The following is a 27940-nucleotide window of genomic DNA, read 5'->3' as shown; positions in this document are numbered from 1 at the left end:
TCTACACATATACAGTTAGAGATACATATGAACATATATGTATGGATATCTACATATACATTGACAGTAGTAGGTATATCAGAATAGATATGTATGCACATATAGTTATAAATATCTACATATATACCAGCATAACTAGGCATATCTGTACACATAGGATGTGCATACATATATAGCTGTATATATATATATATATATATATATATATATATATATATATATATATATATATATATATATATATATATATATATATATATATATATATATATATATATATATATATATATATATATATATATATATATATATATATATATATATATATATATATATATATATATATATATATATGCTGCACTTAAAGAAATCCCAATCCCTCAGAGCCACACGCTCCCGGGATCTAAACCTTGTCATCACAATAAACAAAACATGCTGGAGGGATAGGTTTCTGACCCAGAGACTCCCCAGACTCTGGAATAGATTGCCCATACATGTCAAGCAGAGTGCCTCTTTGGCCGTCTTCAAAAGGAACCTTGACGATTGGATGGGAGAAATGAAATTCACCCCGGGAATCACGTCAGTCGCCCTGCTAGACAGGGGTCCAGAGAAGTAAATAGTGTGGGAAGAAATAGCCAGGGAATTGTTATGGCTAGGCTTGTATAGGCCCTAGGGCTGATAGCCTAGTACCAACCTATGAACCTACATATATATATATATATATATATATATATATATATATATATATATATATATATATATAGCTATGTACATACGAAGAGATGTACACATGGCCATATATATGTAGCACTATACAGATGTGTATACAGACATATGTATGAGTATACATGTGTATGTACATGTATACATATATAGACCTATTATATGTATATAACCATATTCCTGTCATGTGTAAACCTCACGGTTGTGTATACCCTCCCAGACGTATCTCACTGTATGTGTCTGCTACGGGTACATTATGATAAAACAACATATGTGATGCAACAGTCCTATTAATAACAAGGACTACACAATTTAGGAAGTAAAGGCAATTGTTCAATACTCCAACTATTCTACATGTTGAAATACATTCCCTGTACTGTTGAATGACTGGGCTGGATGATATGTTTGTGAAAACATCAGGGTTAAGTATGTCTAACATAGCTTAATGGTAAATCACTTTGGCTGTGGTGTGCAGAGTCCTGGGTTTGAGCCTTGCAGAGGTTGTTTATTTTGTTGCTGGGCATAACAAGGGCCATTGGATACAAAGTGATTAAGGCACTTTTAAGCAGTTGTAAGCGTGTTTGCGCAGGTTTGTGCATTGGTAAGCACTGCTAACTTCCAGTTACAGTTTCTTATACTCAGATTCTAAATTGCTTAACCTGTGTAGGCATTGCTTACCCCCATGCAAACGGACTTAAAACCGCTTACTGCTGCTTAAAAGTTCTTACTCCTGCTTACCCCAGCACAAATTTCTTTAAAAGAAAAGAAAAAAGGGTTGATAGGAAAGTGGTGAAAAAGGGTCACAAAGAGGGAAAGACAGTAGGGAAAATAGCTAGGGATGTGAAGGAAGGGTGTAGGGAAGGTCCATAGCTGCCCATTTTTTCTACAACAGCAGCTGTGCATATACATTGAATTTGGAGGTAGATTTGGTTACTCAAACCCCTGAGAGAGGGGCGAGGATAACAATAATTTGTTGTGATGCCAATTAGACCAGATTACATGTGTCCAGTGGACACATGTGCAAAAAGGACAGCTATGTATGGGGCGAGATTTTTTTTTGGGAACAGATTGCCTTTTTTTCAGGTGAGAGTGGGATGTTGGAGAGGCACAGTAGGTATATGTGAGGAGGTAGGTTGGGTTGGTTAATAGACAAAACAAGAAGCATACAGGGGTGGTATATCATACATGTTGGGGGGAAACACCTTGATGGGGAGGGGTGTTGGGAAATCGGAAGCCCATGAGCTCCCTAGTGGAAACAGAGGGACTGAGATCCTCACCCATGGGCAGTTACCACTGCACCTTCACAGCCCCAAAGGTGGCTGTACTGGGGGCTGAGTCACAGATCCAGCCCAACCCTCTAGTTGTGACACACATCCCTCGAGCTAGCAAAGCAGATCTCCGACCTCCTTGCGGAGCTCGTTACACACTGCTACCCAGACCTGGCGATGGGTGACAGGTTCTGTCTGCGCCTGCTCCCAGGGGGGACAAGCCCCTTCCATTGAGGTGGCTCCACCTGAATGTGGTGCAGGACTAACTGACAAGGAGATCCTGGGTTGGGCTCCAGACATGCTGGTGCCCGGTGCCATGGCCAGCTGAGGTGGGACAGGTGGGTCCCCTGGGACCGACCTTCCCAAACATGCTATAGTGTTTAGATTGTATCATCATATGTGGGTTAGTAATAGTCAACATATTCCAGGGTTAGGTATAACAGCATGAATAGATATTCCCATTAATCCAGACACCAGATAAGGAACAGTTGCATAGCAAACGAAATACATGCATATATGGGACCACAGTGGTAATAACAGCATGCAGCGACATTGATGGCACCATGCCACCAGTGTTGGAATAATTCAATATAGCACATGCATGGAAACAAATTTAAATATATATCAACCAAGAGGACATAATCAGAAGAGTGGAGTCATTACATACCGGTTTAGGTGGGTATGTAGTTTATTGTTGGAGATATGGTGGGGGGATGTCAATTAACAACTAGTATATTCCTGTACTGCACATTTACTTCCCTAGTCAGTTCTGTTTTCTGTACCTTACATGTATTACTACACTAACCTATAGCCTTAGTTTGGACAGTGATATGGCTGTCATTATCGTTATACATGAACTGGTTTTACTTGCAGTATACATCTCTTACCTGGTATACCTGTGGAGGGAATGTTTGTTTACACTAACTGCTTCTACACATACTCCCAGATTCCAGGTTAATGTTGTGCACATAGCTATTCAACTCTTTCTGCACAGACTCTGGCCATGTCTTAACTACATGCAGGTGTACCAGGACATAGCTAGACTATTGTCCTCTACAACCTTTAGTGACTTACCACTCATATATACATGCTTTCCTACACAGTTATATTATGTAGCACAGTGTGGCTGACAGTGATCAGTGGTACTTTATTATTCAGAGCAACTGCAACACTCACAATTCCATACAATATCAGAGTAAACAGTACCAGTACAGGGTATCAAGGTTTTTATTTCTCAGGACAGTGTTCGTATCTGACGTACCAGTGGTAGCAATGTTTGTTAGCACTACCTGAATTTTGACACGCAAAGTTCCAGATTGCACATTAGTATTATGCACATACATCTCACTGTTACTGTACACACTCTGGTCACAGCATGACACCATGGGGGTATAGATAGGACATACTTGGCTTATTACCCTCATAACAGTTTTGGGAGTTGCTAGAGTGACAGGTTTGTTCTCATAGATGTGTGACAATCAATTGAATTCCCTATTTGCTGCCTAAACATCTGGGATTATCTCACAGACTTCCCAGGGGGATAGGCAGCAGATATGGGCCCATATACTGGACATTCTGGTATTATATGTACAGTTATGGGGTATAATTCTGTATGCAGCCTACTTCCACTCCCAGGATTCAGACCATGGCTGTGTCTGCTACAACTTAAACACTATCAGAGTTATGTGTGGTGTGCTATATAGATATTGCTGTATATCTCCTATCTGTTTTCTGCCTTATAATTCTCCTGTGGTTTTGCATTCTGACCTTGTATTACAACACACTTATGCAGGATTTCCTAGACAGTTATATTTTGTAGGGCAGTGTGGGTGACAGTGATGAGTAATACCTTATTATTCAGAGCAACTGCATCAGTCACAATGCCATGCAATACCAAAGTAAACAGTACCAGTACAGGGTATCATTCTTGTATTTCTGGGCACAGTGTTGGTATCTGACAGCCCTGTTGGAGAAATGTTTGTTAGCACTACCTGAATGCTGCCACACACAGTACCAGATACCAAATTACTATTATGCACATACATCTCACTCTGTTGCTGTACATGCTCTGGCCACAGCTTGACAACATGGGGGTGTAAATGGGACATATGTGGCTTCTTACTCTCATAAGGTTTTGGGGAGCTGCTAGTGTGCCAGCTTTGTTCTCATAGACGTGTGTCAATCATTTGTATTTCCTGTTTGCTGCCAATACATCTGGGATCATCCCACTGATTTCCCAGAGGGTCAGGTTGACAGGCAACAGATATGGGCCCATATACTGGACATTCTGGTATTATATGTACAGTTATGGGGTATAATTCTGTATGCAGCCTACTTCCACTCCCAGGATTCAGACCATGGCTGTGTCTGCTACAACTTAAACACTATCAGAGTTATGTGTGGTGTGCTATATAGATATTGCTGTATATCTCCTATCTGTTTTCTGCCTTATAATTCTCCTGTGGTTTTGCATTCTGACCTTGTATTACAACACACTTATGCAGGATTTCCTAGACAGTTATATTTTGTAGGGCAGTGTGGGTGACAGTGATGAGTAATACCTTATTATTCAGAGCAACTGCATCAGTCACAATGCCATACAATACCAAAGTAAACAGTACCAGTACAGGGTATCATTCTTGTATTTCTGGGCACAGTGTTGGTATCTGACAGCCCTGTTGGAGAAATGTTTGTTAGCACTACCTGAATGCTGCCACACACAGTACCAGATACCAAATTACTATTATGCACATACATCTCACTCTGTTGCTGTACATGCTCTGGCCACAGCTTGGCAACATGGGGGTGTAAATGGGACATATGTGGCTTCTTACTCTCATAAGGTTTTGGGGAGCTGCTAGTGTGCCAGCTTTGTTCTCATAGACGTGTGTCAATCATTTGTATTTCCTGTTTGCTGCCTATACATCTGGGATCATCCCACTGATTTCCCAGGGGGTCAGGTTGACAGGCAACAGATATGGGCCACTTTACTGGACATTCTGGACATATCTGTACAGTTGTGGGGTATGATTTTGTATGCAGACTACTACCACTGCTAGGATTCCAAACATGGCTGTGTGTGTAAAAACACAACAGTTCACGTCTCAGTTGCATGTGCTCTTTTGGTTTTGTTGTCTGCTTTTTCCATGTTTTCTGTCTATGTGTCTCTCAGTTGTACTAAATGGCCTTTTGGGATTACAGCAGTCATATACAGGCATTCCTACACATTCTATTTATGGTGCTCAGTGTGGGTAACAGTGCTTAATGCAACAGTACTATTACGTGATTGCAAATCTACATTATCATATGATACCAGAGAATACACACGCAGTCCAGCACTTAGACCTTTATTGTCAGGCTATTACGCTTTTATTTACATACAAACTATATGAGACTCTTCCTGCCATATTCTCTGGTGTATGCAGTACTTGCCTTAAACAATACAGGTTTTATACAGGAAATTAATGTACTAATACGTTTAGATTTATTTCCTATGACAGTACATGCAAGAGTATTACTGACCTGCCTCATGCTGCAACCTCTCTAGGCGACTTCCATGGGCCTCCTGGTTCACAGCCCGCTCACTTGTAGCTGAGGAGGACATAAGAGGAATATTTAGCCATACCTATCCATGATATACATGAGCTGACTATCATTACACGCATACTGGAGTGATACTTACACACAGCTGGGACATACCCTGCCGTTCTAGCCTCTTGGATCCACTGCTCCAAGAGGTCCCCCTTACGCTGCTTCAGGTTGGCATAGTGATGGCTGACCTGCTCACTAGTTCGAGGTACACCAGTGGCACTGCTGAGGTCATGGGCAAGACGGTCCCAGACTTCCGTCTTATATTGGGAACCCTGGTACTGGCCCTGCAGCAGTCTCTGCTCATGGTCTTTGACAAGGAGTCCTGCCATAACTCTGGACTCCTGGATGCACCAGCTCTGCACCTGAAAGCGCACTCCCTCTCCCCTTCCTGACATGGTGCCTGCAAGGGGAAGCTACAACCAGTTATGAGATGTATTGCCACCTGTTGGGCTTAAGTAAGGCCGATTTCCTGCACTTTACCGTGATTGGCCAGCTTTGCAAAGTCTAGGCTATGAGCAAACCTTCTTACCTAAGGTTGGCATTGTTTAAAGGATAATACCACTTGCCACAATGAGTTAGCTGACCTACACATTGCTTACACCCCCTAAGTTGGCCTGTGCAATGCTTAGCATTGCTTACATTAGACTTTGCATTATATTTTCTTTTTGGCATTGATTTCTTATTCATCACATCTTATATATCTGCCTGGTATCCATGATTTATATGTACGTACACTGTATGGGGTCCTTGTGTTTTATTGGGGACTTCAATACTCTGTTACAATTACACCTCACTTCTGGGCTTACTGCTGTATTTCAGTTCACATATTTATGTTATGTAGTGGGTTATGGAACATATGACTGTATACTGATTCCTTTCACAGATTCAGTTTGATTTTACTCTAGTGAGGACTTGTTTGGTGATACCTCATTTTTTTCTGTACTGCTGTGATGGCTTGGTAGTTAACTACTGTGACTATAGTGTATAGGGTCCTGGGTTTAAGACCTGCATGGCTGTTTATTTTGTTGCTGGGCAGAACAAGGGTCATTGAATACAGAGTGATTAAGGCACTTCTGAGCAGTTGCAAGTGGGTTTGCACGAGGGTAAGCAATGCTAACCTCCGGTTACATATGCTTACAGAGAGTTAGCTCCAGTATTGCTTAACCTGTGTGTGCATTGCTTACCCCCATGCAAATGGGCGAAAACTCACTTACTAGTGCTTAAATATACTTATTACTATATTGGTGCTTACACTTGCTTACTAGTGCTTACTCCCGCTTACAATTACACTGATTTGGACAGTTATATCTCATGGTTCTTAGGAAGGTGGGGGATTTGGAAGCTATATGGAGTTGTCATTCATTACGCATTTTACCTTCCATTTGTATCCATGATTCCTGTGTAAATATGCTGTATGGGGCACATGTGCTTATCTGGGGACTTTGCAACATTATGACACTGACACCTCAGATGTGCATTTAATGCAGTACTCTATTTCAGAAATATATATTATTTAGTGGGTTATGTAACAAAAATATTGGTCATAATGTGATTTGCCATGGAAAATGGAATGTGCTGCAGCGGGTCTTGAACCGGGAATGCCTGCTCACAAGGCAAATGGTCTGCCCACTACACCATTGCTATACTGCTTCATTTGCATATATCTTCCTTGTTATCCTCTTCAGTCATTTAAGCTGCGTTAAACGTAGCTAAGCAATGGGCACACCCGCGCACCTACGGTTAGCTTTAATCAGATTTTTAATTAAAAAAAAAGAGTTTGTTTATTTTATTTGTATTTACTTGCTGTTGTACATATGGAGGAATGTTGCTAGGGATATGCGGACACCTATGCGCAGTCTCGCTCATTTCTTTGGCCTTTCTGCTGTTCGTCATTGCAGGGGCGTGTATATTCTAAGAGCTCTGCTCTCAAAGACATGCCCCCTGCACTCTTACATGCTCCATGTAAAATTGGGAGCTCAGGCAGTGCGCCTTTGTTAATATGCATGGCACGCTGCCATCCTGCTCCTGAATAGCAGCTTCCATGCAGGACTAAGCTAGTCCTGCATGGAAGAATAGTAAATCTGAGGGACAGACTTTCTTGTACGTGTCTTCTCCCTGACACACCCTCAGTAAGTGTACATCACCCTGTGTGTTCATGCAGTCAGATTAATCATTCATATTTGCAAGCCCTTGCAGGTAACACTTCTCAATGCTCATCTTTGTACTGATCGGGCATGTGCGTGCAATCATGGCGGTCCTTACACTATGTTTACCTGCACTCCACATAGGACAGGTTGTGTAATTCATGGATGCAAATTAATTTGCATATCATTTGCATACACATGATAGTGAGAGGCCTGAATCCGCACTATATAAAGGTAATTGCATAGGTAATGGACTTGTAACATAGTAGAGGAGAGTATTTGGACTTACAGGGCTTGATGCTCCTATTTGCTTTAAAAATGTGTCTATAGTTTAACAGCTGACTTTCTATAAAATTATGTTGCTGTTTTGTTCTAATTGATGTATTTTAAGATTATTGATGAATTGCATTTCACAATACAACTACTGGAGTTACTGTCGGCCTTTTTTCTCATTAGTTGGTGGCATAGCCATGTGTATTAGTTATTTATTGACCATTAAAAATGTTTTTAAATAAATGTTACCTGACATTTAATGAACAGTTTATTCTGGGAAAATTACTACTTAGTGCAAAGGACTGTTTGATTACTTGTTAGCAAGATAATGCTTATTTGCATTATTAGCACCAAATTTGTGTTAAGTCTGTGATGTATATCTGACTGCCCTTTATGGAAGTGGATACCACACAAAAGTGCTCTCCATTTTTCCTTGGAAGGTTTACATTATTTTTGTTAATGCTCCAATGTAGTTCAGAGTTACATGAATGTTTGACCTCTTAGCCCTTTGTTATAAATTCCTTTCTTTTTTGTTGGAGAGGGGTGAATCTGTATTAAGTTGTGAATACTCTTACGAAGCTTTATATTTTCATTTATTTTTTGTATGATGTACAGCTACATTCATTGATATTTGTTTTAACAATAATTTTCAGTTGTTATTTATGTTTTTTCTGTTATGTTTTCTCTCATGCAAGGCTATGCCACACAAAACATCTGCACCCCATAAAACTGTCATACAGTGATGGCAAGAATGAAGTGATCATCCAAGCACTATGTCACCATGGGTCATTTCTCTTAGAGAAAGGCACAGGAGACAAGTTGAAAGACTGCCTGAGTGATAGAGTGTATCTGGGAAGGACTATTAGATGAACAAATGACAATAGAGTCATCTGCATATTGTACAAATTTGTTGGATGTATGTATGTATATATGTATGCATATCACTTATAAATATGTTAAAAGGAGAGGTCCACATACAGAACCTTGTAGGACACCTGTATTAAGTGAGAGAAATGATAAATAAGTACAGCCATTTAACTGACTGTAGGTGGTTAGATAGGTAAGCTAGAGAAGTAAGTGACTGTTGTACTGGAAAAGACTAACTCAGACATTTTTGAAATTTGTTTGGTGTGTGAGACTGCACTGAAAGCTTTACAGAGATCTAAAAAGAGGGAAGAAACTAAATTGTTTTTAACTCTGGTTTTAATGCATGATCCAAAAAGGAAACAAGGGCAGTTGGTGTGCTATGATCTGAGAAAAAGCTGTGCTGGGTAGAGGTTAATAGATTTTCTTGGACTAAATATTATAAAAAGTTGTTTATGTTCTAAGATCTTGGAAAGAAGGGACAAGCCTGCAATTAGTCTGAAGTTTGTTGTTCCAGTGGAGTTTCCCTCTTTATGAAGATGAATGATGTACATTTTTTTTCCAGAGAGATGGGCTCCCGAATGGATCAATTGAGCAAGCTAAAGATTGGGTAGGCATCAGAGGGGACAGCACTCTTTAGATATTCATATGGGAGACTGTGTACAGAGGGTGAGCAGGGCTTAAGATTATGTATTACATTTTTTATATAGGAAGTAGGGACACATTTTAAGTTGAAAATGTCATTGTTAGAACTTTGAAATTTGCCAGGGGTGGCAGGATTCTGTAGGGAGTTTTGGGTGTGGGGGGCTATTGAGTCTATAAACTGGGAATTTAATTTACAAGCAGTTTCTAAGGGTGAGATGTCTGGGCAAGGGTTATGGGTACCTGGAATTCCAACATTTTTGGGGGTTTTGTTTTGGTTATCCTGTGGGTTGAAGTAATAATGCTTCTTATTAGCTTGTTTTTTTCATGTTTCAGAGTTGTTTGTATGTCTACAGATAGGCTTGAGATTTTTGCCAGTTTCTCCAAGCTTTGTCTCTGTTATACATTAATTGTCTACTATAAGGGGATAGCCAGGGCGATTGGCTGAATTTAACTTTCTTTTTTTCTTATAGGAGTAAGGCTATTGAAAACGACAATAAATATTGTATTACATTTTAGAACAGCATTATCCAGTGGTAAGGAACAGAGGATGGACCAATTAATGTTATTAAGGATGTCATTAAAGATATTGGAACTGAAATTTGAGAGGCTATGGCACCATCTTTTTTATTTAATCTGTTAGAGTGGATGATAGTATAGCTGGGGTGGGGAATTTCAGAGTCATTTATATGTGGTGTGAGCCAAGTTTCTGTAAGAATAATAATGACTTGGGAGTAGTGATCCAGGAATGTAATTCAGAGACTTTGTTTACTATACTTTGAATATTCATGGATATGATTTTCAAATTTTTAGTAGATGTTGTTACAGTACAAGAGGGAGCAGGTGGAGAAGAGATGCAGCTGGGACCTGGATTTGGGTGAACATTGCTGCATAATATGCTCTTTTTATAATATACATACACTAGTGAGGGTCTCGGTATGTTAGTATTACATTTTAATTTTACCTTACATGGGTTGAAAGAAGGGCTAAGAATTTTATATCTGAAAATGAGATGGGGGTAAGCCAAATAAGCTAGAAGCAATAATGATAGGGAACATTTGGCAAGTGACATAGGCAATGTGAGTAAGGGTGTGGGATTGAGAAATAGGTGTGATGGGTATCATATAGCATGTAAGGTATGATACTAGTAGGAGTAGATGTGTGGGTAGAAAGTTAAGCATATTTGGTATGTATTAGAAACAAGAGAATTGAAGACAATGATGGAGAATAGATTGTATGTATATATGTGTATGTATATATATATATATATATATATATATATATATATATATATATATATATATATATGTGTGTGTGTGTGTGATTACTATCAAAATGCTGCACCTTCAATGTGCAAATGTGTAATCCCAAAAGCCAGAGTCTGAAATTTTAAATGTGCGAAAAAAAATGTTGAAGTCACAAAAGCGAATGCACACTAGTATTTGCTTTTCTGGAATCAGCATTTTGAATGCAGATCACACTGCAGTGGGGATCAGGAAATATACCCTTTCCCTCACTGTAGTGTGATCTCAGAATTTCTATAAATAAGTAGCAAGGGGTTTGAGGGGTGCAGGGGGGCTTACACCCTGCAAAATGTTTGTAGCTCATAACCGGAGGTGTGGTATTTTTGGTAAAGTCGACATTCCTGAGTTGTTGACTTTACTTAAACACCTTGGTTGGTTATGTGCGTGATCGAATATTTGATTTCTGACATTTTGGGTTGGAAATATGAACACTCACACTTGTCAGATGCGAGATTTTGATAGTAAACTATATATATATATATATATATATATATATATATATATATATATATATATATATATATGTGTATACAGAGATATAGATACTGTATATAGATATAGATATATATGTAGACATATAATTATGTTATAGAAGGAAATAAAAATAATTAAGCAGGAATTTGAATAGGTAAACAGAAGAATATGGGATGCTAAGAATGTGAAGCAGAGAGAAGGCTGAAAGAAGAAAGAAGACAGCTGTAGAGATATAACATAAATAAGGAAGAGGAGCGTAATAAGATGGAGACTGAGGAGTGCTGTGGAACTGAAGTATAACTAAATACTGAAGGATGGAGATCTGGATAGTATGATTTGAGTAGTGGGTGTTAGTGACAGATGAGGAGTAGCAAAATGATAGATTACTTGGATAGGAAGAGGAGGAGTTATGCATAGGAATAGGAGGGTTTTGTGTTGGTATAAAACTAGGGATAGTTACTATGGGTGGAATTTGGGGGAGGTGAGAGCAGCGGAGTGAGCCCAAGTGAAGAGAGAGCGAATGGAGTGGGCTACACCAGCTGAAATAGCAAAGAAGTATGGAAGGGGAGAAAACTATCTGTAGACTTAGAGGTAAGCAAGTTCAGAAATCTTATGTGGTAAAAAGAGTAAAAATGTACTGTCACTAGAAAAGCTGTTAGGAGAAAGAGCAAAGTAACAAATAATAGTAGAAGGTGCAGTGTTACAGAGTCATAATAAATATATAGGGGTTAGCAGAAAGAGTTTCAAAGCAAGGTGTTAACCAGCTGCAGGTGTAGGTAGTAGAAAAGCCTGCCTAAAGAGATACTAAGTATTGCAGTTTATTATTTTATGTTTAAGTAAGGGAAAGGTCACTATCTACATGTTACAGACAGTGAATGCACTGGAAGTTATAGGGGAAGACAGAGAGACAGATGTATACTGCAGCAAAGAAAAAGTAAGGTAAAGTATGGTAAGGTAGGTAAAGTGGGGGAGGTCTTTTGCAGTGTGTATATAGCTTAGAATAGAGAAGTAGGATGGGAGCTCAAGAGAAGGCCACATCTTCCAGTATAAAGAAAATTACCAGGGAACTTGTTCATTCTAGTGGGAGTGTATGTTCTCTACAGAAGACCCTGCCCTGTTTATTGAAGAGGAATAGGATAGCTATGTTAGACATGACAGTAAATAAGATACATTATTAATATGCCTCTCTCTTGTGGTCCTTATTAGGGTAAACCTCAGTCTTGAGTTCTGTTTGCTGGACAGTGATGGTTTAACTGACACCAGTTTAGTGTTATAGTTGAGGGAAAGAAACAGTCAAAGTAAGGACAGAGAAGGTTTGAATTATTTATATGCCTCTCTGTTGTGGTCCTTCTTAGGGTAAACCTCAGTCTTGGATATTATTTGCTGGACAATGATGGTTTGATTGATGCCAGTTCAGTGTTATAGTTGAGGAAAAGAAATAGTCAAAGTAAGACAGAGAGAGTTTGGTGTATCGATACACTGGACAATCATGAACAAGAAACATAACTCGTATATATAAAAAAAAAAAAAAACACGGAACAATGATTATCTTGATTTCCTTTACTAAATAAAACTAAATCACATGCACATGAACAAACTGGTTGTAATATAAGTGCTTGAGTGCCAAGTGCTCAAAGACAACTTTATCTGTGCCAGGGATTCAGACATCTTGTAGCTCATATCGATTAATGCTCATGCTCAGACTTGAATATAAGTTTGGGCAAGCAGCTGTTAACATCTTACCTAAACACATTACCAGCAAGGTAATTGCAGGAGTTTTGGGGAGGGTGTGAGAGGGGGTAGGAACAGCAGACTAGGGCAGTTTTTGTGAAGGGGATTTAGGTTTAGGGATATTAGTGTTAGAGAGGATGAGGGGTATTTTAGAGTTAAAGAGCAGGAAGAAAGTTGTATGGTTATGGAAAGGCAGGGAAATTGTTGGTTTAGGGAGCAGGAAAGGAGTTAGAGTTAGGGTTAGAGAGTAATAAGGGAAATTAGATTCAGGGAATGAGATGGGACTTTAGGGTTTGAGATCAAGTACTTGGGATAGGAATTAAGGCTAGAGGTAAAGCACTGGTAGGGGTATACAGTATAATGGAGCTGTCTGTGACAAGGGCTTAGTATTTAAGTGAGATAAAGCTAGTGGGATTTAGAACACTTTTTTAGCAAGAAGTGGTGAACAGGTGTGTCATGGACTGCCTACCATGGGAGTACTTTTAGTAGAACCACACAAATCTTTTTTTGTTACTTTGTTTTTTTTTTTTTTTTTTGTCATTCAGCATAATTGCTTAAGTCTGTCATGAGCATTTCTGACTGGGGCTTCTGTTTTTCTATGTTTCCTTCATGAATAGTAGGTGACAGCAATAACAGTGACAGAATTAAAAAAACAGAATAATAATGTGATTATACTTTATTATACAATGCCTCCTCTAAAACGTGCACGCTGATTGGCCAGCCCAACCAGCGTGCCCGTTGTAAATCCCTCAATATACTAACGGAAAAAGGTCCGGTCGCCCGGACTTTTTCCGTTAGTATAAAACACTGTCTCGCTATGTTAAAAGAGTTTAACATAGCGACACAGGTTTAAAAAAAGCAACGCAGATCTCCGTTGCTTTTTTTAAAGCTGTCTCGCTATGTTAAACTCCTTTAACATAGCGACACAATAAAGCAACGGAGATCTTGCGATCTCCGTTGCTTTAACCTGTCTCGCTATGTTAAATGAGTTTAACATAGCGAGACAGCTTTAAAATAAGCAACGGAGATCTCCGTTGCTTATTTTAAGCTGTCTCGCTATGTTAAACCCATTTAACATAGCGAGACAGTAAAAAGCAATGGAGATCTTGCGTTCTCCGTTGCTTCTGCCCACAGCTCTGATGTACTGCGTAGGCATGCGCAGTACATCAAAACTGCCGCGGAACACCAGACAGCTGCGGAAGGGCAGCAAAGAGGCATTATACAATGCCATTATTTAAGAAAAGTAATTATTTCTTTTCTTAAATAATGTCATTGTATAATAGCAATAACCCACTTCTGGGTGTGGGTAATGCTGGATTTACCCACGGTTGTCTTTGTTTGGTCCCTCGGGCTTCGCCCTCGGGACCAAACCACGCCAACCGTGGGTAAATCCAGCATTACTCACACCCAGGCGTGGGTTATTGCTATAAGACATGGCATAGAAAGACAGAACATATTATTTTTTTATTTTTAACATTGATTATAGCATTCCAGTTCATATGCTAATGAGTCAGCAAAAATTGTCTGCCGTAAAGTATTTTAAAATGAGAAGAGTTTTACTTCTTTGCTAGTGGAAAAAATAAAGGAAACTTTTTTTCTTAACATGTCTTCAAAAACAGACATGAATAATTTATAAAAAAATAAAAACTGGGATCTGCAAATGGGAAAATTATTTATTTTCATAATTTAAATAATTTTACCTCTACCCTGTGACAACTAAGTCTCAGTTATGCCATTGCACATTTCTTGGTGGGTTCACCATGTCCAGACTACCAGCTACAGGAACTGTATTCCTGAGCCACCCCTAATGATGATTCTACAGGATGATTCCATCCACCAATGATGATTATGCAACAAGACTCCATCCTCCAATAATGGTTGAGCAGATGTCAGCTCATCACTCCCAGTCCTTCCTGGTCTGCTGATCTAGCACCTTTTCCGCAGTCAATTCTGGTAATCTAAAGCACAGTGGATCATAAGATCATAGAAGGTTACTAAGGCCCTTACAAACCAAGTCAAGAGTTTATCCCAAAAAAGAAACCTCAGTCAGCATCCATCACCCCTATAAATGAGGGACACAGGTGGAACCCCTGGGACAAATTTGTGGTTACCCATCCATTCATCAAGGTTGCTCTTGAAGAGGGTCAGCGACATACTCTGTTTGACTTGTATGGGAAGTCTATTTCAGAGACAGGGCAGCTTCTGGAAGATAAACCTCTCTCTCCAGCAGGTTTTGTTAATGTCGCATATTAGATTTAGGCCTTTCAAGTGGGTAATGGGTGAGGAGTTAGACTTACAGATATGGAGCATCTCTAGTAGAGCATGATTGCTTTGTAGACGAGGCATAGATCACCTATAAGCAATCTGTATGATACCTAGTAGTGTGATAATGGTTTGAGCCTGTCCACATAGGACAGGTGTTGGAGGCCATGGATTCTCCTTGTGAGGTATTTCTGTGGCCTTTCCACCTGGTGCAGGTGTTTGGAGAGCTATATGCCAAACAGGGCATTGTACTCAATTATTGGCCTAATGAGGGAGGAGTACAGAGAGGTAATAACCTTGTTTTTTCTGGCTACAATCCCTCTATGTATGAGCTGAACCAGGTAAAAGGCTTTTCTGACCACTGCCGCTACATGAATGTTGAATGTGAGACTGTTGTCAACCTGTGTACCTAGGTCTCTCACCACAGGTTGTGTGCTTATGGGGTTGCTGTTGATGTGATAGTACATTTTTTGTGTTACCTTAAGGCCATTAATTTAGTAATGGTCATTTGTTGCTGCGAGACCCTCTTGTAGTATGTTAACATTATTGGGGAGTCAGTGACAGCACCCAACCCAGTCATCCACAAGCCCAGTCAGCCACAGGCCTTTTGACTTTGACTGGACCTCTGAGAAATAGATGCCAAACAGTAGAACAGTAGGGCCCCCATGACAGATCCCTGGGGAGCACTACTACTAGTAACAGGTCTGCTGTCAGAGATGGAAACACCTGTTATGACCTTGTGGTTCCTATCATTGAGCCAGTCAGCCATCCACCTGATGAGATATGGATTTATGTCAAGTTAGCTTTTTGATGATGCCTGAGTGGGGGGGTTCTGTCAAAGGCCTTGGCCAAGTAAAGGTAAGCCATATGCACTCACCTTCCCTCATCCAGGGCCTTGGTGACCGTCTTAAAAGAGCCAGCCAGGTTCAACAGGCAAGATCTGCCCTTGACGAATCCGGACCGAGTGGGGTCAAGTGCTTGGAGATAGCCTGTGTCCTTGTTTCTGAGGTCCATAACAATACACTCCATAACTTTACAGATCAGACTCATCAAGCTAATGGGGAGACAGTTACCAGGGTCAGTAGTGGCACCACCTTTGTGCAAGGGGATGATGTTCTCCACTCTGCTGAAATGAAGCCTGCACTTAGACTGTGGTTGAATAGGGTGCTACATGGCAAAGCTAGTTCTTGCTGGAGATGGTGCAGAATAGAGCCTGGGATGCTATCAGATCCCATGAAAGCTCTGCTCTTTGCCTTGGATAGGGCCTTTAACACTTGATCTATGGAGATGTGAGGTGCAGAACAAGTATTGGGGGATATCAAATGGGCCTTTGGGGGGATGGGGGTTGAAGTTTGCTCTGAACCTATCTGCTAGCAGGTTGGCTAAGTCAACAGGATCAGTGTAAGTGGTACTATTAGGTACTAATTCAGAACAAACCTGGGCTTTGCCATGAAGGTTCCTGGCGTAACTGAAGAAGGCTTTGTGGTTTCCCTTTGTTTCAGAGGCTAGTTTCAATTCATAACTGGCTTTGGAGGTTTTCACTAGTGATCTAATTTGCTTGTGTGGCTTTGGAGATTTTCACTAGTGATCTAATTTGCTTGTTGAGGCTAAGAAGGGAGTTTTTCTAATTGGGAATTTGTGCATTTTTACCGTTGGACAACAGTTTCTTCCTTTTGTTGTAAAGCCTGTTGATACAGAATGTCCACCAGATAGGTTTGTGTTTCCTTGAGGAGCAAGCTTTAATTCTGTTGGGTATGGCTGAGTCTGTGCAGTTGTACAGGTGCTTCTATACTGCATTAGCATGCTGTTCAGCATAGTTGTCTGCATCCTCTGAGGCAGCTGGCAGCTATAAAGTCTATAATTTGGAGCCATTTTACTGTAAGCAGAAGGATTGCTGAGTGTATCAATATTAAACACTGAGTTAAGTTTAACGAACATTTTATGTCCCTCATAAATGTTGATAAAAGTAATAACTTTCTTTTTTACATTTTAAACAAACAATTGTGAAACACACCAAAACAAAAACAGCAAGCTGAGAAGTATAAATCCAAATAGCATTCATTATGTAACATTATTTAAAATCAGCTGTGCTTTATAGCCATCCTATGGATTTCTGGTAAAGAAAGCAAATAAAAAAAAATCTTGTTTTTTTGGAATGTGGAATGAGGCCATTGCCCCATAACAGCATCTGAGTAAATGAATAAACACATAGTGTGTGTGTGTGTGTGTGTGTGTGTGTGTGTGTGTGTGTGTGTGTGTGTGTGTGTGTGTGTGTGTGTGTGTGTGTGTGTGTGTGTGTGTGTGTGTGTGTCTACACATTGTTAGTTCCTATACATCTTTTTTTTTTTGCCTCCTCTGACTTTCAAAGTCAATTCTTTACTATTACTGTAAGCAACACAGTAGCAGGGACACAAACAAATTGGTCACCAACCAAAAAGTCTGGTATATAACATGGAGTGCAGATGAACAAAACCGATGCAGGTCAGGCATAAATCAGTAGCTTTATTAAAATTCTTAAAAATTCTAATTATAAAATTAAAATTCTAATTCTCCCATTTCTTAGAGGCATTTCCTCTTATACCATCTTGCATGCAGAATTAAAATCCCATTGTAAAAAACAAGCAAAATATGACTGCCTTTGGTCTGGCCATGTAACCTAACTATTTTCACTTTCTTTCTTGTCTTGATAGGCTAGTTCCTTTGCATCTCTATTTTTTTTTCTTTTTGGAAACTCAAGTTTTATACGTTGGATATGCTTACTTTAATTTTAAAAAAATGTTTATAGTTAATAGCCATTGTATTCTTATTGTGCTTGCATTATGTCTCGATTACATTTTTTTGTTTCTTTACAGGTTAAAACTGAAATCGGTCATTTGTGATCAGTATTCTATCCCAGTTAATAAATAAATACATAAATTTAAATACTGTGCAGCAGTAGCATTGTCGCCTCACAGCAAGAGGTTCTCCCGTTCAATTCTCGGCTGGAGCGCCTTCTGCGTGGAGTCTGCATGTCCTCCCCACGGTTGAGTTTCATTCGAAAGACATGCGCAAATGGGCATGCCTTCGTTAAAGGTTGGGCGTCGAGCTGGCACCTTGGCACCATAAAAATCTAATGCCAATCATTAGCGGACCAGAGTTCCGCTGTGGTGACCCCTAACCGGGAAAGCTGAAAGAAGAAGAACTGAATTTATCTTAATGATACGCTAAACATTGTACAGTGCATGCAATCTAAAATTTAACACAAAACGTTTTAGTTATAAACCACCAAGCTTCACGTAGAAATATTATTCCACAATTTGTCTATTAAAACTTAACTATCTAGCTGACCAGATAATTCTCCCAGGTCACTTCTTAAAAGAAATAGCTATGACTTCTGATATTCCTATTTAAGAAATTAATAAAATAAAAATATAAGTAAAGTATTAACAGTTGTCAGAACATATCCATTGACATAACTACTACTAATGCACAATCCTCTTTATCAGATTCTCAGATGCAACACAGGGTGACCAAATCCTTGTGTTCCCATAGTCTTAAACACCAGTGACTTCCCCTACTTTAGACATTCCTGTTTTCATTTCCATGTTACAGAACACGATAACATATAGAAAACATTATGCATCCATCCAAGCACATCTTCTTTACTACCAGCTTCACCTACTTCATGTAAGCCATTTACAAAAATATAAACCTACCTCAAAACTCATACAAAAGCATTTATTGAATTTCTAATAAGTTACTCTATCATTTAAGAATAATGAATGTCAATATCTATAACTGTGATGTCAATGTATAAATAAACATTTTGGCATGAAAAGCATGGCAGCGATTTATCTGCACATACTAATAAAGTGAAAGAAAATGTCCTATTTACATTATATTTTCCATTTTCTTGTGAAACATTTCACTGCAGAAGTTTTATATTGAACTATTTTTTTCTGGCGTTGTTCTCTAGAAACCTATACATTGGATGGCAGTTTTCAATAAAGGAATGAACACTCTAATGTAGCCATGATGTATATATTATGCACATTTCAATGTAAGGTAGCTAAGCAGCCTTTGGCAGGCACATTTGAATTGTCATGGTACGATTATTTCTGTGGAGCCTGTTAGATTAAAGCAACTGTGTTAAGCTGAACACATTTATGATAACATCAATGTATTTTTCTAGAGATTTATTTTTATGTTAAGCAGTGAGCCTCTGAACAGATTGATTACTTAGGGCATTGAAATAAAACTTTAGTAAGACTTCTATAGCAATGAAGGAAGAGTAATACATGTAAATATTAAAGTTATGATTCCATTTCTTCTTGTCTTCTATATCTTTAAATTAACATAAATGCCAACATTGTGGAATTCGGGTGCTGGAATTATTTAATTAGCATTCTGGGACTAATGTATCAAAAACTTTGTGAAGGTCAGCTAAAATGACACTAGATGTTATTATATAATGAATTCTAGAAAGGTTTCCCCAGGATAACGTTTCCAAGGAGATATACAAAACTGAAATAATAAAGTAATAAGTCACTTGGGAGAACATAATGTTCTCTGTAGATCATTAATGTTTACTAAATGCGGTGCCTTTAGTTGTCCTTATGTTTCCAATGGCTCTGTCACTGATTTACATAAATGTCATATTATTTGCAAACAGAATATGTAGCTGTAAATTTTACATATATAGAGAAAATGATTTATTATGACTCAGCAAAACATGGAAAACTAGTTTCATTTTATATCTGTTAAAATCAAATTCATGCATACATTTTCTGTGACAGTAAAACTATTTTGTTTAGTGCTACAAAGTAATATTTCAAAAAGTAAAATTACATAACTTTGGTGTTTTTTGGGATGGTTAGTCTATTTTAAATGATGATGTACATACTCATTGAATGGAAGAAGGAATGATTTTAACAGTTCTGCAGTACAAATGCAAACTTGCAAATTTAGAACATTTTCTGTAAGTTTAAGCTCATGAGGTATTATTTTATACTTTTATTATTATTTTTGTTTTATAGTTCCTATACAAGTGATTTATATCAGTCTCCAAAGAACATATATGCATCTAATTATGTATTCATTCAGCAACCTTGCAGAAGTCAACACTTATTTTGTTTTACTTGTGGCTCTGTTTTAACTGAGGTCAGTTTAAGATCTAGCTCTTGGTGATTTGCTTAGATATACTGACCAGCATTTTGTTGGACTGAGAACACAAAAGGACTGCACAACAAGGCAAGTTTCCAAAAAGTGACAGCTAGCAAGCCACCAGTAAGATGAAGGTTTTATAACTCTTCTTCTATCATACTAATTTACTATGTCTTACACAATGGTCTTTTCTAATCACTAAATAACTGTTCTCATTTCTCCATATTCCAACAATCTACCCACATACTGATGTTGGGGTACTACCCTGCCTGTTGTCCCTCCACACATCTAACTACTACAACATTCCTAATACTCTCTAGTTCTCCCCCAAACTCTCCCATTAGTGCACTTTCACTTTTTCCCCTCTAACACTGTCTTTCTCACTAACATATTTCTCCCTAACCACTTTTATCTAACCTTCTCAACCACCAAACTTAATGCCTGTTTCCCTTTTCTAGGTCCTAACTGTCCTTTCTGTAACTTGCCCTCCTAGTTGGAAGAAGACTGATCCCTCAAGCAGCACCTTCGTGGTTCCCTTTCACTAGCCACAAACAGTTCTTGATGTATGTACAGGAAGACACTGTTGTACTGCTATAGTCACTGTTTTATCTTGTCAGTAGCAGTTGGAAAACATCACTACACCCCCACCCTTCCTCCTATGATTGTCACTCATTTTTGGGACTCTATCAATATGGACCAGCCAGTACTTTACCTGTAAGTCCTTTCAAACATTTCTAAATTATGCTTCAATTGCTGGCTTTGCTCAATAGAAAAGAAGTGCTACTGCTATTGTAAAATACTAAAGTGGAAATAAAAATACAGTAACCTTTCTGATAGGTTTCTTAATACATCCACAGGTTTGACCTTAGGCTAGCCCTACTCTGTTCGCCCTCACTACACTCGGGCTCACACCTCTGTCCATCCCTACCCCCTATCTCACCCACCACTCATACCTACAAACTTATAGATTGAGAGACCCCTCCCACAATCAACACCCAATGAATCAAACTACTGCCCACCCACAATCAACTCAGAAAGAATCAGACTTCCTCCCACCAACTAACAGTATAATTTCAAATCTGTCCACTGTCCACAGGATAGTCTCAAAGCTAGAAAACCTAGCTAAATTCTATTCTCTCTCCTGGACATCACAATGTACTATACCTCAAGTAATATTTTACTTTCATCCTCCATTTTACTCATAGCACTATTATTCTTAAACTTATCCACAATGCTCATAAATAAAACAACCATAGCCAGCTACTCTACAACATCCTCCAATTACACATCCAAAAAACAAAGCCACTACTTTAATATCACCCCCAGCTATTTTACTATCCTTTCCCTTACAACTCCAGTGCCAAAATAAAATCCCGTGTTACCATCAAACCTCATTTTATACCCCTAAATCTCAACCTCAACCGCAAATCTAAGGACAATCCAGTATAGTCTTACCTCATTCTGAAATTACTACAGAGTGACAATATACACCCAAACCCTGGATCAAACATGCAAGCAAACTCCAAGAGCCTAAACCTATTTACCATCAAGCTAAGAAGCATATGCAATAAAATAATCTCCCTGCATACTTGGATAGAACACAACAGACCAGCTATATTAGCCCTAACAGAAACCTGGCTAGATCCCAGCATAAAATACATAGAAATTCTACCCCACAACTTTGCCATAGACAGATTAGACAGACCAAATAAGAAAGGTGGAGGGATAGCTCTCCTTTATCTCTCAATATTCAACATAACTCAATACCATCACAATATACCCAAATGTCATAATGATGAAATACTATTAACCACTCTAAACCTTAACAGCTATAAAATAAATCTGTATCATCATTGTCTACATCTCTCCTGGAATTAATATACCAGTCCTAGAAGATATACTGTCCTGGACTACTAAAAACATCAAAGTAGAATAAGTCATCCAAGGTGACATGAATATAAATTGCAATCATTGCTGTAAACTTCCTCTCCACAAGTATTAACCTGTACGGTTTCAACCAACTAATCACCAACCCAACAAGGTTCAATAAAGACTTTACTAGCCACTCCACCATAGACTGAGATCTTGTATCTCATTCCTCAGATTTCTCCTTCTCAGGTACACTCTCAGTCTCATTAAGTGACCATCTTCCAGCTTATGCCATCAGAGCCACCACTCACCCTCCTAATAAAGACTCCATAAAAACAGTTATAAATACTACTAGACTTAATCAACAAACACACAACAATTTCATATTAAGTATTAACTGGACACCTTTAAAAAAACCTACCCCTCAGTGATGACATACAATACTTCAATACCACCTTCCTAAAAATAATTTGATAGCCTTGCACCTGTATGGACAGAAATAATAAAGAAAACAAAAAAACCCAAGGTTAGCCACTAACTACATTGACTTTATGAAACAAAGAGATACAACATGGGATAAATGGAAACATAACAGAACCTAGCAGAATCTCCAAGCCTTTAAAACACTATGCAACAAAGTTACCAAACTAGTGGATAAATGTAAGGAAACATACTACGCGAACCTCCAGCTACAACACAAATACAACCCCCCTAAAATTGTGGTACTCTATAACTACCCTCCTCAACTCAGGGACTAACAAGGATCACCCCCCTTCACCCAATGCCCCCCTCCCCAGCACAAGTAGCAGAGGAATTCAACAAATACTTCATAAAATCCATATCAGGCTTACTCACCTCCAAAACCAACTCAGGACACCCCCACCCAACCCTACACACTAAGCAGAATAGCACAATACCACCTACAACAGGCCAAGCCTATAACTGCACCAATAACCAACAAAATAACCTCGACACTACTTTCTCCTTTCAGCCCATACCCACCTCTATATTAAAAAAGCTACCACTCAAACTGAAAAGCTGCATCATATCAGCTGACAACCTCCCACCCCAATACTTAAAACTTGGGGCTGACTCAGTTATTTATTTTATTTATTTATTTCTTTAACATTTGTTTACTGGGAAAGTCACGACTTGGAATGAAGCCAATTTTCAGCAGAGACCCAGGGAGAAATGCTCCAGATGCATGTCTTTATAACGTTGCATATCAAGTTGCATATCCAGTCAGCATCCTGATAAACAGATCACTCTCAGAAGGGACAGTCCCTAAAATACAGAAAATGTCACACATAACGCCACCTTATAAAGGAGGACACTCCACAGAAATATCTAATTTCTGCCCAATATCAATCCTATCCCCATGTATTTACCAATGATTAATGAAATATCTACTTCAAAACAACCTGCTCACTCAAACTCAGCACAGCTTCAGGTCAGATCATAGCACATCCACTACACTATTATTCTCCACAAACATGGTTAAAAAGGCCAGGGACAAAGGATACCTAATATCTGCAGTATTCCTCAAAAGCCTTCAACAAAGTTTCACACACTTTACTGCTGGACAAACTATCCAAACTAGGATGTTCCACTACCACACTTCACTGGTTCCAAAGCTGACTACGTGATTGGAAGCAAGCAGTCAAATGGTCTAACCAACTCTTTCCTTCCTACAAAACCATACAGGAGTCCCCCAAGAGTACATCTTAAGACCACTACTGTTTAACATATTCACCTATAATCTATACACCTCATCTTCCTCAGGAACATTAAGTCAGTATCCAGATGACTCCAGCTTAATCTGTACTTCTTGTACTCTCCAAGAACTGCTAATCAAAACCCAACAATCATTCTCAGCAACTGAATCTTGGCTCACAAAGCTTCAACTCTTTTTACACCCCCCCCAAAAAAAACAGAAATTATAGTCTTTCACCCCCCCAAAAAAAACCCTTAGCACAGACCGATTTAATAATCTCGTAGGTAACAAAACCATCATAGCATATATACAACAAACTAAACTCCTAGGTGTTATTATTGATAACAACCTCAGCTTTGACCTTCATATCCAGCAAAGCATCAAGAAGACACATATAAAACTAGGATTCCTCTACAGAAACAGACAATTTCTTACCACTTCCACTAAAACGACCCTGGCTGAAACCTTCTTGCTCCTCTCCCTATTTTACGGTTCCTATATAGTAACCAATTTACAAAACTCCACCAAGACCAAAATGGAACAATGCTACAACAAAGCAGCAAAGTTTGCAACAAATTCCAACTACTGTACACATCACTGTATACCACTAACAGAACAAAATTGGCTGGAACTAGACAACCACACCTAACTACAGTCCACAAACTCTTCTATAGACCCACTGCCTGTCCTGCCCTAGTTCACTTAATCCAACTTTAGAAACCAAACATAACTCTCAGCTCCAAAGACAAAAACCTTCTTGAAACCTACATACCTTCCAGAAACCAAGGAAAATCACTTTACTTATACCCTATCGCCAAATTATGGAACACCCTTCCACCTAATATTAGGCTAACTCCTAGCCTTCCTCACTTTAAAGCCTCCCTAAAAGAATAAATAAATCATAGTTATGCACATACCTTCCTCCAGGCTAATCTACTTCTTTCCCTCCTTTCACCTCTTCTTACTACACTAACCTCCCCTTCTAAATTAATCTACTATCACTTTAGACTTTGGAAACGGGTCTATATCATATCATCAAATGCTTAAAAAAGCGAATGCTGATTGATCAACCTAATTTAAGCGAAAGCTTACAATTTTGAACTGTCAGATCAGCGATTTTTTTCCCAGGGAAAAAAAATTGCTGATCCAAAACAAATACACACAACACAAACACACCAAACAAACAGAAATCCACACACATACACCTAAAATCTGATACCTAACCCTACACTAAACTATGCACACACCACTAACTACCCACTTACTTTAACCCAAACCCTAACCCTAAGGTCCGTCACTATTGCACACTCACCTCACTCGCTCCCTAACCCTAACTCACTTAAAAATCCACCCTAACCCTCATGTCCACTCAATTGCACACACACCTAACCCGAGCCCTAACCCTAACTCACCTAAATCACCCTAACACTCACATCCAGAAAATCGCACACTTACCTCAATCTGACCGGTAACTTTCCACCATAACACTGAAAATACCGAAGCAACAGAAACGGACAACTGAATTCTTTCCCTAGGAAAAAATTTGAGTTTCTACTGCTTCGATATTTTGCAGTTTTGCGAAAATAAGTCTGATCAATCAGCGTTCGCCTTTTTAAGCATTCGATGATAACTATCCACCACTCTGTCTCTAGCATTTTACTCATTTGCCAAAGTACTAATATTCTGATCGGCCCACTCCAATCTGTGTCATGATACTCAAACACACTCTAAACAAATACTATTTAGTCTAAGAAGTTTATTTTAATTTGTGAATGAACGTAAACTGTAAATATTCTGCTATTACTAGTGCCTGCCTATAATTCATCCATTAGTGTATTCTTATACATGTAGTCTATTGTATAATATGTGTAACAAAGTTTTATATGTGGTGCTTTTCTCCCTGGGTCTCTGCTGAAAACTGGTTATGCAACCCAGTCGAAATATCCCTGTAAACAAATGTCAAATAAATATATATAAAATAAATAAAATATGTATAAACATTAAATGCTTTCATCCAATAAAGAATGTACTCCTTCAGAACTAAACCTGACATTATATCACTTCCTTTTATCTAGTTCAGACACCTGTTGATTTATGCTCTAAATTTCAGAGACCATAAACCCAATTGAAACTGGTAACACTTCCAAGGGATACTTCTAGTCACTAAATCACAGGCACATCCAAAATCTTCTATTGCAAGTTCTCTACCATGATATCAGGGCAATAATTTCTGGATCCTATCAATTCCAATGTTTCTTCAGGTTCTCATCTTATTGAAATGATGGTAACTACTAGGGTGTGACATTGGTCAGTGTCTTTACTAGCAACCTTGCAGTAGACTTTCTCAGGCTGGATTTAGAAAATCTGTCCACAGTATCTTCTATGGCTACAGCCAAAATAGTCTAGGAACAAGGTGGGTCAGTGAACCTTGACAGGAAAATGTCATTTGTAAAAAATCTAAAGCTAGTTTAGGGAAACAGTGAGGAGTGATTGGTGTGTAAAAGGATAGAAGACTCCAAGAGTAGTAAACACCATTTTGGTGATACTGCTACCAGAGAATTTTCTAAATCCAGCCTGAGATGTTCTTCTACAAGGTTACTGGTAAATACATTGAAAGGAATCATCTCCATTACTGACCTTTGTCACACCCCAGTAGTTACCAACTACCACCAGAGAATTTTCTAAATCCAGCCTGAGATGGTCTTCTACAAGGTTACTGGTAAAGACATTGAAAGGAATCATCTCCATTACTAACCCTTGTCACACCCCAGTAGTTACCATCATCTCTTTAAGATGTGAACTGGAAGAGACAATGGAATTGATGTAATCCAAGAACTGCTGCCTATATATCCTGATAGTGATTTACAATTGAAGATTTTCACTTATGACACTCCTTGGAAAATAAACAATTGAAAACCAACTCAGTCTGAACTCCTCAGTGATCTTGGATGTGCTTGCATTTTAGTGGCAAAAGTGTCACTTGGAATTAGTTGCTGTTTTCAAGTGGGTGTCGTGGTCTCTGAAATTTAAGAGCATGAATCCAACAGGTGCATGAATTAGATAAAAGCAAGTGATGTAGTTTCCATGTTTAGTTCTGACATCCCTTATTTATCAGACAGAAGAGCTTAACTTTTGTACATTTTCTATTAAAAATCATTCATTTCATGGGTGGTTTCCTAGCTCTCACTTTTTAGAAAATTGCCATGTTGTGCAGCCTTTTTGGGTTTTTGGTTTTGCTTCTTTATGTTTACCATCACTTTTTAGTTATAGGCTTTTCATTTTTTTGTAATGACTATGAAACCCCACCTGTCAAAGACACCAGAGAAAAACAATCCATTTAAAGGTTTAATCAGATCTTTATTCAGTGATGGATGAGCATTCTTGTCTTATCCATCACTGAATAAAGACCTGCCTAAACCCTTAACTGGATTGTTTTATTTTTCCTCTGGAAAGAGGACTTTATTTATTTTTTCAGAGATTTGCTAAGTTAGTTGTGGCTAGAAACCGACATTATGAACAAGAATCTTTATTCCTAAACATTTACAAACACAAAGAAGGGACAATTGTCATGAAACAAAGGAATCACTGCCAGCACATACTTGCAATCAGCACTGGAAGTACTTTCACATTGAAAGAGGCCTCAGGTTCAGTGTATTTTGATTCAAGCATTTTATACACAGGGAATTTAGTTTTAACCACGTGTAGAAATATTTCTATTAACACTGTATTTTTGACAGTACACATAGTTAATAATTAGAAACCTGGTTACTAAAATAAAAAAATGAAAATAATTAGAAGTTCTAGACATCTCTGGCTGTAACTGCAGTGTATTATTGTTTGTGTTCATGGCTTATTTATAACTTTACTTCCCAGTGCTTGTCTTTGACCTGGTGATTCACTTACTGTTGCCAGTACATTTAACCATGTATTTTACACACT

This window comes from Protopterus annectens, chromosome 3.part1, assembly GCF_019279795.1.
Source record: "Protopterus annectens isolate FY-2018-M chromosome 3.part1, PAN1.0, whole genome shotgun sequence".
Classification (NCBI taxonomy): Eukaryota; Metazoa; Chordata; order Ceratodontiformes; family Protopteridae; genus Protopterus; species Protopterus annectens.
This window is presented reverse-complemented; position numbering follows the sequence as displayed.